Below are 17,384 nucleotides of genomic sequence, written 5' to 3'. Positions count from 1 at the left end.
CTTCATCTGAGGAGGGACCAGCATTTCCAAGCCCTGCTTTTAAGAGGCGGATCTGAAGTTTTGCTTTGGTTTGCTGCAGTTTGGTCAGCTTGATTGGTTCCTCTGCTACAATGGTTACACAAGTCAAGTGCAAAACATAAAAAAGTCTGTACACTAAATGAAACAAATGTATTACTTGACTAATTTTAAAGTTTTACTATATTTTCTTCCAGCCCAGTCTCATAGTTTTGCATTGCACAGTCGTGTTACTCATAGACAACTATTCTAACCTCTCCAAATCCCTTTTCCTAAATTTAACCAGTCGGTGTGTTGCAAATCATATCATATGCATGCAAAATTGTAATTTGGCGTATGCATTGCACAACATTACAATATTGTGTTATTTGTACACAAACTGTGAGACTGGGTTGTTTTCTTCCAGTGATCCACCTTGAAATCCTACCCCATGTTTGGATCAGGATAATCCTTTTTTTTAACAGTACAAACTGAAGGTTTGATTCAGATTAAAACTAGGTTTGGATTTTGTTATGTAATCTAATTTAAGATTCCATCTTTCCCTTTTGAACAACCCAATTTCCAGATTTGATCCAATCTGATAACCAAAATCTGATCAGTTTACCTTTGAACAACTGGCCCCATCGTGTAGCACACACAGTTAGGGAAGCGTGAGTAGTAACATGTGACAGTACACATGTGGAGCTAAGTAATTCAACTGGCGACATGGCAGAGTGTGTCTCTTCTTGCTGTCTTTCTCCCTCTCTCCCAGTCACTCCAGGGCTGGAGTAAAGAATGCAACGCTTAGCAGTGCAACATGAATGAGTGCCAGCAGTCGGGCCTCACGGGGAGGGTTTCTACTGTCATTGCAAACAACATATTTTGGGCTGCTGCTTTGGTCAGGCCGAGGGGGCCCCAACTACCGGCCTTGGGTCTGCACCTCTGTCACTAACCCCAACAGAAGTGACCATGCTAACACCTCATTTCCACATACTCTGTGCACGAGTGGCCTGTCAGAGCCAACGTTTTGTTCCGTTGGAGAGCCTCACGCCTTGCTTTACTGGCTCGGTTTCTGGAACGTGAGTGCAGCAGAGCACAGCCATGAGCAGCTGTACTCACATCACTGGAGAAGTACAAGATCATGCTTGAAGAGGAAAACGTGCAAACAAGCTGTTACTTTGTCTGTCAGTGGTTTGATTTGTTGTTTGTTTGGCGCCTGTTTTGTCATAAAGTTGATGAAGTGAGTCCATTGTTTGTCAGTACATCATTTCATTGACTGAAATTGACTGGAACCTGTGTTTCCTTGTCTGACTTCCTGTCCGGATGGTTGAATTTTGTCCAGCTTGACGCATGCTTACAGTGGACTGCGTTCCAAATAACAGTATTTGAAACGGAGCACAGAGTAGTGGCACTGCTGGCACGCTTTGGAGATGGACAGCGCTGCTCGGAACTGAAGCAAAATCATTGACGAGTGCAAGAGAACTGTGCCATATTGCGGACTGCAGGATATGTTAAAATTGGAGTATGAGGGTTTACATGAAGTTATTAACGTGATAAATCATCTCAGAGTTTGTGTGACCGGTTCATTTCTCTATTTTAAGACAGAAAACATATATAAGGGTTTGTTTATGGAGCTGTACTTAAGGGATGTTTCCATGTTGTTACACACATGCTGTGAAACTCCCAAAGCTGCTCATCCTTTCATCCTCTCCCACCTGATTTTCTGTGTTGCACAGACAGTAATCTTGGTGTCGTCATGTCAGCTGCTGTCCTGGTCAGGCAGCAGATGAGAGAAGCTGCTGAAATACATCCCTCAGTGGAAGATACGCAGGTTTATCCTGTGCGCTGTGATAAAGGATGCTGAAGAAAAGAATTTGAAATCTGCCAAAGAGAACTGATGTCGAAGAAATGTTTTATCCTCACTAGAGAACCGCTAAAAAAACAGTATCACAGGACACCAAAGCAGGCTGCACAAACAGTCGATGATTCACACCGATGGGTGCGGCATGACCTCAATAAACATTGTTTTTTCCAGATCCTGCGTGACACCTACCAACACCACCCCACAGAGACCAATCCCCAGGGCCTCTGGCTCTTCACAAGGATTCATAAAACAAAAGTTTGGTTGTATTTAATGTGTATTTTTCCCATAGATATGTATTAAAAAAAAATATATTTCGTGATGTCAATAACAAAGACATCAAAGATTCCCTTCTTTCTCTTTGTCTTATTTCCCATCAATTCATGTTTATGCATAGTTGCATAAATCATTTGCATGTCAATCATTTAAAAAAATCTCAAAATATCAAGGGTGCTATTATGACTTTGAATTTGAATGTGCATACTTTAAATGTTGAGAGAAAGCTACACATGGCTTCTCTTCAAAGACCCATTGTATGTTTCTCCTCCTCCTCACAATGTAACAAGTTTAGTTACTCAAACATGTAAAGACTTCAAAAAATCTAGAGAATCTCAGGCGGACTGCACCTGAAATCCTCCTGATGTGGCTGTTCAAGCATGCACCTCACAGTGGGAGACTACCCTCTGTCTGAAGGGAGACAGGGCAAAGAGAGTCTCCTGAGGCAAGACATGACGTAAAAATAATGACGCAATACTGGTGGCTGAAGCAACATAGTTCAGCTATGCAATGCCATAAGGTGAATATGTTGCTCTTTTATCAACGCTACAGTACGTGTAGTCTGCACTGGTTGTGCGCACAGTCCATAGTCGCGCACCAGTTACACTGAATAAACATCACCATCCCCTGCCAATCACCCGCTATGACAAGAGAAACTCTGGATGAAGTCCAAGTGAAACTTTGTTGTTTGAATTCATAAGCAGCGCACTCCAAAACACTTCAGGAGTTTTAAAGGACTTTTTTGTTAAAGCAGTATAATGCATCAAACTTAGCCCGTTGTTGATTTTGCCATTGCATTATGTAACAGTTTTAATGAATTAATGCTCAAGTGTTCATCAGTCGAGCCAATACGTATCTTTAAGTTATTCATCTCTTTCTTCACTTAAAGAGGTTTAGATTGAGACAAATGCAGTCTGTAACAGAACACATTGCTACAAACGTATTAATAACTTTGAATGAGTCAAAGTATGCTGTTTTCTTCACTGATGAAAATTCTAGGGCAGTGGTTCCCAAAGTATGTATATATAAAAATATTCCCAAAAAAGTAGGCTCTAAACCCAATGCTAAGCTGGTTATTGCCATGACTTCCTCACGTTTAAAATACATCTTCCTTGTTTTTTTGTCATTCTCTATTTCCTGTGCTTCTATATTTCCTGTGTGTATTTTCCTGTTCATGTTCCTGAGTTCATGGGTGCATTTAAATTGTCTTTTTTGCTTTGGAAGGTTCCTAACTTCCTAACTTTGTGAAATGACCTGGAAGCGTTTAAGTGGCAGCCATAAGAGCCATTTGAATTCTCTAGAAGTTAAGAAAAACTAACAATCTGTTGGGGGGAAAATGTGGAGACAATCTGCATATGGTTTATATATTTATTTGACTTATAATTTGTTATTGCCTTTGTATTTATTTTATTTATTTCCTTTCATTATGTGTGTATGAAGAAGGTGAACATTGCTTTTCTACCTTTTTGTAAAATGTTTAGTGTAGATGTTTGCTCTCATTTCTTAAACCCAGAGGTAAACTATACTCAGTAAATAGTATATATACTATTTGGTGTTGTAAAACCATCAAAGTAAAGCAGCCTGGTAGCTTATAATTCCTTTTATTTTAAGTCCAACTTTGTGGGTTTTTAAGATTATTTTACCAGTAAGAAGACACAGGGGAAAGATTTTTAGTTGAGCTTTAAGTAGTACATTTACGGGAAATTGTAGTTACACCATGGCAGATGGCACTAACCTTCACCACATTATTTCGTCGCCTAGTGGAAATGTGGTCGGATTGTCAAAACAATGCGATCGTCTTTCTGTAAGTTCTTTATGGATTCTCCTAACACCTTTCCTTAACCCCGGAGGGACAATTCATGTACACCTTTTATGCTAAGTACACACTTAGGTCTACCTGTTTTTTTTTACTCTCATGTCATGTCTCTTTGTATTCGTGCACTGAGAGATCTTCAGTGGACACCAAGGCTCACCAAATTGAATTTGTTTTGTCAAGCAGCTTCCATGACTCGACCCTGTAGTGTTGTTTGACTGCATACAACATAAATAAATCTGCTGTAGGACACACACATGAAACCAACCAAGTTGGATTTTTCAAAATGTCAGATCTGGAAACACTAGTACATGTGGGTCTGCAGTCCTATTAAAACAAATTACAGGTAAGGTCAATTGAGAAAGTTAAGCAGATTCTAAAAGAAACAAGAACTACATCAAACAAGGTAGCACACTTAACAACTTGGAGGTCAAACTCTTGATGGAACAGGGGAAGTATTCCAATGGATTGAGGCTGAAGAGAAAGGTGTGAAAAAGTACTGTAAGTAGGTTGCATGCGGCAATGTTCCAGAGGCAGGAAAGCCTGAGACCTTAGGGAACAGATGGGACATTGCAGAGAAAAAAAGCCATTGTTCAGTAAATGTTGCTAGAGATTAAGAACAAGAGGACAGACTATGTGACAAGTTGCCAAGAACCTCTATTCCATATAAATATTGTTTTGCTTTCGGTCCCTTGCGTCTTCTTGTTCTTTTTTTATGCCACGTCAGCAAAGTCATAGATCAATTAGAGCAATTGGCGAGTGTGGTATTATTATTATTACCAAAGAGAAGGATAGTCAAAGTAACAATAAAGATCCAAGGTGTAATAAATCAAAGATATTCTTTAACTGCACTTTACTTTACTAAGGCCAATTACTGCGAGCACATTTCTCTGTGCTTGTCTTGTCTGAAGGACATTTGTGAATCTCTTAAAAGGAACTTGAAAGGAAGCATCCATGAGATTATGTCTTTAAACAAAGAATGAACCTCCCGCGCAGGGATGATTTACCCACAATATCAAATCGCTCGAAGAATCAGAGAATGTAAGGTTCAATTAGTGAATCTGTTTTCATATTTATACTGTAGGTGTTCTCTATTATCAGCACTGCAGCTTGCATTCTGATGGCAGCTTTTGTAAAACAGGGTTCACTAACAGTGAAGGCCATGTGGGTGGAAGGTATGAACTTTGAATTCTTTAAAACTTTGTAATTGCTTTGTGGCACTACATATTTTTTTTAGAAAAGAAAAGAACCGAATCCCTGAATCAGAGTATACTTTCATTTGGAAAGTGTTCGACGCTACCAAAAACGTTCACATGAAACATCAAACCTTCAGCATTTCAGCTAGATAGGGATTCAATAGAGAATGACACTTGAGAGATTGTCAAGTATAATTGCTGTTCATTGTGCAGTAGGTAGCTATAAACAGAGCCTTTCTTTGGAGAAGCCAGCCAGTGTATCAACAATGGAAGTTATAGACTGTTCGATGTTACACTTGGTCTGACCTGAAAAAAACAAACAAGGACATAATATCAGCTCAAGGAAAATATATTGACAGTATGTGGTTTTAAAGTGCCACATCTGTATTATATGTATCATATAACAATGTCCATTTATATAGCAGTAATGGACATGTGTTCAGCCCGGTACAAAAAAACTGATCCTCTATTCTTAAGTCTGCAATTGGGGAAGTCATTAAATGTAACCTTGAGCATCAGGATGAAACCAAAACAAACTGTTGTTTGGCATCATCTCTGCTACTCTGCGCCGCTCTCCTGTAGCGGCACACCTCCAACCCCCTCCCCTCAAATTCGAAAGGAGCGTCTGACAAAATTGTTCTTCAGTCGAGTTGCATTTGCTTGTGGCTGGCATTCTTGTGTTAGCAGGCTAATGTTAGCACCTTTGACGTCAAAATGACCAGAGTATGTTATTCTTCTTTCCTCTAGTCCTTGACTAAAACAGTTTTTATATGAAGGGCCGTCTCGTAGTATGATGTAAACACAAGTCCTCCAATCGATACGACCGTAGAGGTCGTCTGTCACGTAATACTCGACACATAGGAGTGTTTCCTAAATTAGCGTCCCAACCAGCGAATGTAGAAATGCCAGTAAATCGTCACCCTGCACCGTCACACTGCTTACCAAGGTAAGTGGTAGTTAAGTATTCTTTTGGGAAAAAGTTAGCTACCTGATTTTTCCAGGGCGGTGTTAGGGTTAGGGTTAGGGGTCAAATGTCATTCGATGACGAACACACATTCACCGGATCGAAGTTCTTTATACGTCCGCTAAAGGTCACTTGACTCTAAGACGTAAATATGGGTCGTAATTTGGCGCTTGCACAAACGACCAGTGGAGTCGTTTTTGGTGGTGGAGAACAGGCTGTGTAAACATGGCTCCACACACAGTAGTTGTGAGGATTTCTTAAAACTATATATGCAAATAATGCACATAGTTTAAAAGACTGAAAAGTTGAAAAGTTGGTTTGTGTACTATTCAAAGAATGCGGTAAATTGCTGAAATTATTCCCGAAACGGGAAACATAGCCTGAGAAACTGACTGTAAATTGGAGAAAAAAAGGTCATTTAAAAAAAAAAAAACAACAACAACATGGAACTTTGTTATTTTAGCAAGGTACAATAGTAAAAAGGAAGGATTTGATTTGATTTTCATAATATCTATACAGGTGTGGTTATTTAAGGGTTAAATTGGTGCCTGGAAGTTTGAAGTAAACTGTGTTAGCAAACCTTAAAAAGGTAAAGCTATTTTACATCCTAAGGCTAAAAATAAAATCATAAAAAAGTGTAGCTTGCTCATGCCAGCTATCAAATATTGAGAGCAGATGTATGAAAGCTGGGTGAGAACCTTTTTGCTTGAGAAAAACAAAATGTGTTTGGATCATGGACTGTGCTTTGACCAAGAAGCATCAGAGAGGAGAGAAAACCTCAGCATGCTGAAATCACACATCCGCAGCTCAGTGCAGTCTGTAAGCTGAGGGTTTGCTGACATTTTTCACTGCTGCCTGACCAGAAACACAAGCGTCTGCATGAGATAAGTCGTGGTTTGCTGTGATTATGTTGCAGCAAAAAAACATCAACCGCTTCTGCGTCTGACTTCTCATGGTTTGAACAATGAAGTGTGATTGACAAGTCAGTACAGAGTAACTTAAAAGGTAAAACGTAGTGCATTAATGATGCACGAAGCTAATAATTTATGATAAATAACTCAAACCATAAACAGACATAATATATATCTAATATAGACATTTAATATTCTTCAAACTAGTCCAATGTTTCAAATGGTTAAAGTTGGCGCAGGTCATTTATTCTCCCCGTTAAATTAATTTTACTGCTGTAGAACTGATGTAGGATCTGCAGATTGGTCTTAATCCTCTACTCTGAGATCAATTGCTTCTGTCTCCACCCATGCACCAGGGGGAAAAGGGATATTTTTTTCATCCAGCTCAAGTTTTCCTCAAGAAGCATCACACTAAAGATTATCTTTTTATTTTTCATTTTCAAGGAATTGTGTTTATTTCAAACAGATTAACTTCACTTTAATAACTTTACTTTGATGTCAGGACTTATGGATTTGTTTTTCTCCTACGTTTTGACTAACTTAAAGTTTGGTTTTGCAAAGAAATATAAAAGCATGTGCATGCAAAAAAAGTTCCACACTGGGCTAAAGAGACTCCATTTGCTCTGTAGTGCAGTAACTGCCAATTTCCCCACAATGTCAGCCCCAAAGTTTCGCTCCATCAGACGGCGCGCTCTCTGCCCCACTGGCTCCGTTTCTGAAGCGTGAGCACAGCCATCAGCAGCTGTACACACACTACATAAGAACAACATCACACAGGAATAAAGAGAAAAAACGTGCAAATAACATGTTGCTTTGTCTTAGGTTGATTTGTTGTTCATTTTGGTGACCGTTTTAAAAAAGTAATGGAAAATACGAAAGTGAAGACATATATTGATTTTATTTTGAAATTGACCTGATGCTTTGTGTATTTCCTTGTCTAACTTCCTGTTCAGGTTCTATTTATTCCAGCTTGACGAGTGCTTGGAAAACAGACGATTCAGGAGCGTAGAGTCAAAGCTCCTGAATCCTATAGCGGTCGGTGTGGCTGATGCCAGTATCTGGGTTGATGTGTTCATTTCTATTTGTTTACATAAATGAATTCAACCTCAGTTGTTGCTGCGGAGTCATCGCCTTATTCTCTGTTTTTTTTTTTATATGGGTAACAGATGTACCATCCTAATAGTGTACTATAAAGCTCAGTCTGTGGTATAGACATCAGTGTGTGCAAATATTAATTCACTGTGGCGGTATTTGACTGAAGAGTGATAAGCATTATGACTGAGAATGATTTAAATATATGAACACTCTCTAAACCTTGTTTGTGTTTACAGAACTCATGATAAAGCACACACTTAATTCATAATCCTCTAGGTTCATTGACTATTAAAGGCAGGTAGATACCGAAGATTTTGGTTGAAATTGTCTTTACGTCCTGACAGTCATTACTAACTCATGTGCTCTGAAAAAGAAACAAAAAAATCGGTCATCTGTAGCATTACACACTAAAACTTCGACCAATGTCAGCACTCGGTACATGTTTGATAAACCAATCAAGCCTCCTCACGCCATGCATGCAAAAGACCACACTCACAGCGTAAGCTGAAATCTTCTTCTGGACCAAAGGCACTAGTGCATGTAAGTGAGGGACGTGGCTTTTGAGGGAGCATAGAGGGGAGGGAGTGAGTACATACGGAGAACATGCTACTTTCAAAATCATGCTAGTTTTCACAAATTACCTAACCTGTCTTTTAAGTGCAAATACTCACACTAGTCTCCTCAAACAAATCAATAACCTCTCAAGCAGAAGTGACTCTGCAGAGGTCAAAGGGTTTACCAAGACAGAAAAAAAAGATGTGTGCTCCTGATGCTTTATCATAAAGGCCCACAAGTCAAAGCTGCCCCCTTTCAAGTGCACAGGTCTGAAGATCTTCTCAAAGTAACTTATCAGGCGCTTTCTGTTTTTACAAATTTACATTTAACATATTGAATACATGAGCTCATTTTGTGTGAGAGCTACCTGTGATAGCGGGAGAAAGGAAGTAACTTCAACTTCACGAATTTGTGCGACATTAAATTCTACTTTGAACGGAGTGCCAATGAGCGATCAATCAAGACAAGCATCTGACCGGGGCAACTAAGAATAGATTAATGGGGCTTTTTAAGTTACCTAATTACAGCTTTCAAGCTAATGAAGGTCATTGCTTGTTGTGTAGGGAACAGAGCATGTCATGTTAGAGGAGAGGAGTTAATTTAACTTGAGGAAATGCATGAAAGTCTTCCACTTAAGCCCTGTCCTAATAGCTTCTCACTGTTGAACTCAGAGCTGAGCCTAAAGCACTGATGGAGTGTGGAGTACCCCTCCTTGCCACATCCTCCTATTATCATTCATTCATCCAGCACCCAACAATGACTTTATTTTTAAGGCTGGTTCATACACCAAAAGTAAAGGCATACATTAGATTTGTATTGGGAAGTTTGGAGTCAAATTGCAGCAGATCAATTGCCAAAAACGGCAGTTCCTAAAATGGACTCTGGCTTGAGGCTCAATTCCTGTTAGGATGAACCTGGACACCAAATTACACGGGTCACAGTAAGGTACAAAGAAAGATTTTGGTGTCCATCTATTTTCACCTGTCAATCATTTACTGTCTAGAAGTGGATGCTAGAGGGCTTGGGCTGTACAAATGGAAGCCCTTTCAAGATGTGACTAAAATGTTTGGTATCTTTATAGACTGGAAAAGTGATATTTATGTAGGCCAACCCGGGAGTAGCTTCACCATGGGTTCTAACTAGAATTTGCTTAATAGCTCTGTGGCAAGTTTCCCATACGAAGCCATTTTGTTCAGGAGGATAATCTTCACAGATGAACAACATTTATATGAAGTTTGAAGCGTTAATGCAGCCAAAAGAAATAAAAAGCTAATGCTATGCTACAAGCAAACTACACTGCGGTCAGTGGATTTTGACGTCATGACTGTGATGCTTCTTTGACCCAATCAGCGTTTTCTGTCTCTCATTTCAACATAAATGAAAGCTATAAAGTTTCAGTGAATGTTACAAGTAATGTGTTTCATTAAAACCGTGGGTTATACAACATTGTGACTTTGAGTTATGGGTAGATATAAGCTAGGTGTCAGCTGAGTCAATGAACTTTCACAGTGAACTGTTTTTTTGCAGTTTCTCATGTGCATTTTGGTATTATAAGGCTTGCTTATGAGGTTTTTTTAAACTAACTATTACCAAGTTTTTGCCCAAGCTGCTTGTTTGCATAAAATCCCAGTTTTATATTATAAACAATTGGTAAATGGTCGTATACTGCTTTTCTATTGTTCTGACTACTCATGCAGAATGACAAACAGAAAGAAGGAGCCAAAGGCCAAACCCCGGCCACCCGCCTCGAGGGCGGCTGTGGCTCAGCTGGTACAGTCGTCGTCTCTCAAACCGAAAGGTCGAGGGTGCGATTCCCAGATCCTGCAAGCAACATGTCCGATGTGTCTTTGGGCAAGACACTCAACCCCAAATTCCTCCCCCTGCTCCATCAGGGGTGTATAGGAGTCACTGCTCTTGTGGTCGACCATTTGGTGCATCTCTGTGCCTTTGTGTGGCCCCACGGGGATAAATAAAGTTAAACAAAATATTTAAAAAAGGCCTCCATACATGAGTGTATGTACCAACAACCCCATACATTGATTTTTGAAAGCCTCAAAACCCTCTCTGCCTGCGTTCACACAAATGACTTATGAATTAGAACGCAGCACAAAAGCACCATTAAGTGCAAACAGTGGACAAAATTGTCTTTGGCTCAAGCTTCATCAGCCTAGCTTCACATTGCACATACTGTAAATCGGCCGAGGTCTACAGACACTTACAGGACACCCAAACAAGTAATGAGAAGACTCTTTGTGTAAACACGGTTCCAACAACAGTAGAGCTTGTTGAACTTGAATTTGCTTTGGTTATATTCCCATAGTAACTAACTTTACGCCTTGATAGCCAACATGATATTGTCTCACACGACCATTTTTAATTAGAACACTACTGCTGTGTATTGTGCTGTATTTCTACTATTTATAGCTTCATTGTAAAGAAAGTCTCTGCAGTGAGCAGAGAGTTGTTTGTTTTTTGTGAGGATGCCTTCACCAGACTTTTCTTTCTGAAACAAAGATAATTACAGTTTCATCTTACTTTGAGATGTCTACACTCTGAACGTCTTTAGAAACCTGCACAAGCTTTCCTGCAGCAGCCCTGACCTGACGTGAGAGTTGTCTTCACTTATTGTGCAGTCGACACAGTCCTATTGTCTGATATCGAAGAGACTCAGAGTGTGTGTTTTTCTGATTAGGAGGGAGCTCCACTTATTTTTTGTCGCTTTCTGTCGACTGGGCTTCTGATTTAATGTGGCTTCATGGCATATTGTGAAGTAAGGTGTCTCTTAAAAGTTTTGAAAAACTTGCCAATTAAATGAGCTTCACAGCGAATGTATAGAAAAGACATGAATAGAGAAGTCTTCAAATAGATAAAGGCCATCTTTTATTCTTTTATTCTTTTATTTTTACTGTCTGATTGCAAAACGGGAAAATAAACACATGATTTAATGTGCAAATGCAAAGCTGTATAAATATAAACAATGCATAAGAGACGAGACTCACATCTATAAAAATACACGTATATTTCCAATAGCCTTCAAGCCCATCTGGTGATGAGTGTGTCATGTAACAATAAAGGGAAAGAAAGCAGTATAGTTAATTTATGTTTAACTCTTTCTGATCAGAAACAGAAGTCCTGGAGCGCTGCTGGCCTACATAGCTGTTGGGTCACGCCCCATAGAGTCTATGGTCATCCAGGTGGGTGACCGGAGTTTGAATTTGAGCTTTTGGCACATCTTTGCCCTGAAATGTCAGTGTTCTTTTAGGCACCTCTTTAAAAGGCCTTTTTGCCTTTATTGGTTAGGACAGCTGAAGAGAGTCAGGAAATGTTGGGAGGAGAGAGTAGGGGATGATACTAATGAGCAAACTCCGATCTTGAAAAATGAAGCCAATGTGGAACTGCAAGATTCTGCAGTTTACAACGTGTCCGCTTGTGGCTGGCTCCAGGAACACAAGACGTCACACACAGCAAGCGAAAAAGTAATTTTGCAGCATATATAAATTTGTACAGCCTGGTACAAAAACAAAAAAGTAATTGTCTTGTTTCAAACAGCTCCATTTTGAGTTGATGAACGATACATGTTCGCCATAGCTAACGTGATGACAACTGGGAGCTGTGTAATTGTTCTGCAAGTGACTTAAACCCGCCTCAGCACGAGCTCTCAGCCTGTCGTTAGGTTGACTGAAAGTTAGAGTCAAACAGCATTTCCAGCATGGCAGCTGCTGCTGATGAGGCTCCGGATCCACCTGCAGTAACATGTGGGGGGACGTCACTTAGGCTTCGAACATTAATATTTACAATCTATGGATGACCCACAGCAAAGTGCCGAGGTCTGACCCAAACCCACAGCAGCTGCAACAAGGACCACTGCCTTTACATCACCAGGCCCACTGAGCTCCCCTAAAGATTTGCAAACTTCTCAATACTTTAGTGCAGAAAAACCCACCTGGCACTTCAAAGTGAATACAAAGCTACTAATCAGCTTTCAACGTTTTCTGAAGATTCATCTGGACCCAGACTTTAACTGCAGAACCATGAATAACAAAGACTCCAAATATTAGATGAGTTCATAATTGAGTTTCAGTTCCTGGTCAGAACAATAGCTCTTATGTCTAATTAGTATTAAAGACATCTTTATTCGGTTTATCACTGGATGGCTACAGTGGGTTTTGCCATGAACACACTGGGGATATATATATATATATATATGTATATATATATATTTCTTTACCTTCTCTTTTTTACTCACATATAATTGGCTTCAGCAGAGGGGCGCTAATGCTACACATAAATACAAGTTCCTGTGTAAGTCAATATTATAAACATTTTCACAGATTCAAATATAAAATTACAGGCAAATTATGGCAATTAGTAGAATCATAAACGCTGCTACACCGTATACAAATAACACCTTATTGGGTTTCCGTTGGGTCTCTAAATAACACAAAAAAAGAGTACAGTAAACCTGCTTTTTTTGTACAGTTTCATAATGTATTTTTTATATAGGTTTTTTTTTCTTTCGTTTTTTTCAGAGAAAGAACCCAGTGACTTAATGAGGAAATTGTCTTTGTAGTGGCAGATAAATGCTCTCCTTTCATCATTTTTACCCAAGCAGAAGGCTGCTCCTCTGAAACAACTTTTCAGAATAATTATTTATCCATAGCTTTTAGAATAAAAACGTTTTTTTCAAAAATGTACAAATTTAATTTTATTAAATTTAAACTTTTTTGAAAAAAAAAAAAAATCTTTAATGTGGCCCTGATACTCCTGTTGTACTTTTAGAACTTAGTGCCATATAAATAAAAGGTGAACGATGGATTTCAGTCAGTTTTTAATTAACCAGGGAACCAACGAAAGGAAGCCAGCAATGTTGTGTAATGAAAGCCTGCTCTATTCAAATTATGTTCATGTCATTGATGTTTAAAAACACAACTGTGAAGGTCACCAATGCAAGGGGTTGGAAGTTTATGCTCACCATCATTTTATGTCAAATTCAAAAAAAATATGAAAATCAGTGGGAGAAGGAGCAGCTCTGCCAATGTCATTATCGGGTGGCCACCTTCCAAAGAGAAAAATAAAGGACACCCCCACAGCAGGACACCAGTCAGCAGGGACCGACCACCACTGGCTCAACGGTGGGGGCAAGATTTATAGGCTGCCTAAAGTCTGAAGTGCCTCATGAACACATATTTTGCAATAGCTTAACTTCAGTGTAAAGACAAAACATGCATAATTAACATAACTTCAGCAAATGCTTACAACTACCAATTTAATTTACAACATAACTTAAACTTCAAATGAATGCACTTAGCATGCATTCATTAACTATTATATATGTATTATACATGTGCCTTTGACACTGCTGAAACATATTGGGGAGGAGAAGGAGGACACATTGTTAATTAAATAAACGTAAGTATGTTATTGTATTTTTAAATGTATTCTGCCCTCCTGTCTTTTTTAGAGTTTTCTCATGAAATCATGAATAATAATATCAATAAGGTTTTGAACTATTCTCTTGTATTAATGAAGTGTCAATTGTTGGGAGGTGTGGCAACCCTAATTGTTTCCTGTGCATGTGGTAGATGTTAAAGTAAGAATGTGCAACTTTTTGATCCAGTAGATGTCATCCTTTAGCACCAGCATGAAACCAACTGCAGTGTGGCGGCACCCCTGCCACACTGAATCCTCAGCTCTCCTACGGCAACACAACTCCAACCCCTCTCCCACACACAAAGCAGTTCTTAAATGTGAACGCATCATAATTAAGAGCTGAGCACAATCAGCTGACAAAATCGTCCTCGTCTCGAGCTGTATTGATGTTAGCATGCTAACGGTAGCGCTCTTTGGTTTGCTCGTAGCTTCACATTGCGTGTAAACAGAAAAGATCGTGACTTAAAAAAAGGCTTATGTGACATTAAAATGAGCAGCGAGTATGTTATTCTTCTTTTTCTTTAGTCCCTCACCTTAGACGCAACATTCATGTAAACACAATGTAAATACGGCTCATACTTACATCACAGACAGCGGGACAGGCACGTCCCACTCATTAGTCATTAGTCAGAGAGATGATACTTGATTTCTGCTATATGTATGTGTAAAATGTATCACACTCTTCCTTTAATATATAAGGAGTGACAGTAAAGAAAGGTGGGCAGGGAGAAGAAAATCTAAATGCAGAGTGACTTTCATGGCAGCGAACACATGGATCATCTGGATATGACTTAATTCTACTAAAGTCTCTTTGTTAAGGCAGCACACCATCTTCTATTAGCAAGCTTTTGAAACATCTGCCAGCTGCCAAATAAAGAGTCTATATTGTGTTGGCTCTCTTTATATCCAGCACTGTCCCTGACAAATTCCCTCCCTCCCACAATCCATCTCTTTCTCTCTCTATCTATCTCTGCCCATTGTATCTCCAACACACCCTCACTGTCTGCAGCTCCCCTCCTCCTCCTCCTCCTCCTCCTCCTCCCCCTTCTTCTCGCCCGCCATCCATCTCCATCTCTACACACGCTCCCTCCTCTCCCATCAGATTAGCTCTGGCTGGGTCGTTCTGCCTCCCGTCTAATTGCCCAGCAGTGGCTGATTGGCATGTGAAACGCAGCGACGAGAGAGCTGGCGAAATATTAATTGAGTGTAGGTGTGGGTGCGTAGGAGTCTCCACGTGTTGGCTTTCATTAGGCAGAATCATGGCAGACTTTACTTTTTTTCATGTTTTTTTTTGTTTTTTTTACAGAAAAACTATCCCGTTGTATATAAACAGGCTGTCATGTCAAATATATGATCCCTAAAGCTCAACTCATATCCATTTAAATGCTGCCACTGTCATTTGCATTTAGTCACCGCCATAAATGTTGTTTCCAGCAGAGATAAGTGCAGCACCACATATTTTAAAGCAGGGGTAGCATTTATTCTTGTATCATCTGTCAGCATTAGTTACATCAACTGAATTCATATAAATGGCCTCGGCCTCCTCTTCCTCCTCCTCCTCTGATAGTACACGTCTTTAGCCGGCTGGAGCCCCGGCTGAGTGCTTGATGGACTGCTATTGGTGCATGAAGAAGCAATATATTATAAACAAATAGCCAAGATGGAGCGATTCTTATGAGGCCTTAATCCTGCCTCACAGTTCATGTCTCAGAGACGGAGAGAGAGAGAGAGAGCGTGGCAGGATGTCAGCTGCAGGTCAGCAGAGATTTTGCTTGAGGGAGCAATCTGGCTTCCAAAACAGCTTATTGTCGGCGCAAATGCACACACGTTTACACACATTAGATGTCAACATCACAACGCTGTAGCTGCTGCTGGGGAAGAGGCTGGTGTTATTGTCCATGTTTGTACAAATACACTCGGGGGGGATATTGCTTTTGTTCCGTGCATGCAGGCCGGGGAGGGGGGGGGGGCTGTTTTCCCATGCTGCAGTAAGTAAACTTAGTGCTTTGTTTACTCCTCTGCCCCATCTCACCAGCTCTTAACAATAAGAGCTTTAATTGTAGACTGTGCAAACGAACGGACGGAAAAATCCATCAGCAATCAGCAGATGCATACTTGTGTTTTTTTTTTTTCCAACTTGTTTCTCCGCCCAGTCTGCTGTGAGAAAATGTTTTTAAAAGAGGAAAGAGAGCTCCGACTAACTCTTTCAAAGTCAAAGGTTGCTGTTTGTCCGGGGAGTCAGCAAGCCTGTGAACACCACGCTGAGCCAGGCAGAGATGACAGCCGGGAAGCTAATCCTCAGAAATAATTTGCTCTGCGGTCTCTCGACTTCCACATTATCTTCCTCTACATACAGCTGATGTTTTAAACGCCTCAGCCCACTTCTGACAGGTGAATAAACGCCATAACCTGCTTTTCTACCAGGCCTACATTTTGCACTGGTTTCATGTTTTGGGCTCCAGTTTGAATTTCTTGTATACAAAGGCTGTGCACGACCTTTATTTTGAGATAAGGGAGCTGACAGAGCGAGCAGCTGAAAGCCACAGAGCTGAAAAATGCTGGCACACTGGTTTCCAGGCGCTGAGTGATGGGGGGGATGGCGTTATATCCTGGTTTCTCTTTGGAACGCAGAGCACAACAGATATCTTCATATCATTTTTTTTTTTTACCCCTTTTTAACCACCAGACATGTGCTTATCCCCAGAGAGGAGTTGTTTGTCTCATCAACCAAACAAATAAACATGTCACAAGAGCAAACAAGGAACACTAAATCCCCATATGTATTGATGTTGATTTCTTACTTTAAGAGATTTCCTGAAGCACTGTCAAACATTTTCTTAATAAAGACTGTCGAGGATGAAAAGAAAAGGGGTCTTGGGCAGCTGTCGCTCAGCTGGTAGAGTCGGTCGTCTCTCAACTGGAAGGTTGGGGGTTTGATTCCCCGTCTGCGGCGTATGTGTATGTGTAATGGAGACTACACAGAGCATCCTCTGCCATCATGGTAAAAGGTAAACTAACTTCAGCTTTCTAGTCTTCTGACTACTCAAAGCACTTTTACACCACAGTTCACACCTATGCATTCCCACACTGATAGCGGAAGTTTCAAAGTTAACGTCACAACTATCTAATCCCATTCATACACGTGCACACACCACCGACAAAGCAACAGGTGCTGGGGTCGGATATCTTGCACAAGGATACATCAGACATGTGGCTGCAGACGCTGGGATCAAACCACCGACCTTCCGGGAAACAACCGACTCTACCATCTGAACCACAGCTGCTCTAC

General features: G+C 40.2%; 1 protein-coding gene across 1 annotated transcript in view; it reads right to left on the bottom strand.

The window, feature by feature from the left end:
- Positions 1-17,384, bottom strand: part of opcml (opioid binding protein/cell adhesion molecule-like) — a 361,495-nt gene that overhangs the window by 264,257 nt on the left and 79,854 nt on the right. The gene's annotated exons all lie outside the window — the stretch shown is intronic.

Source organism: Symphodus melops (genome assembly GCF_947650265.1).
Source record: "Symphodus melops genome assembly, chromosome: 11".
Classification (NCBI taxonomy): Eukaryota; Metazoa; Chordata; class Actinopteri; order Labriformes; family Labridae; genus Symphodus; species Symphodus melops.
Note: the sequence above shows the minus strand (reverse complement) of the source record. Positions and strands in the feature narration are given on the sequence as shown.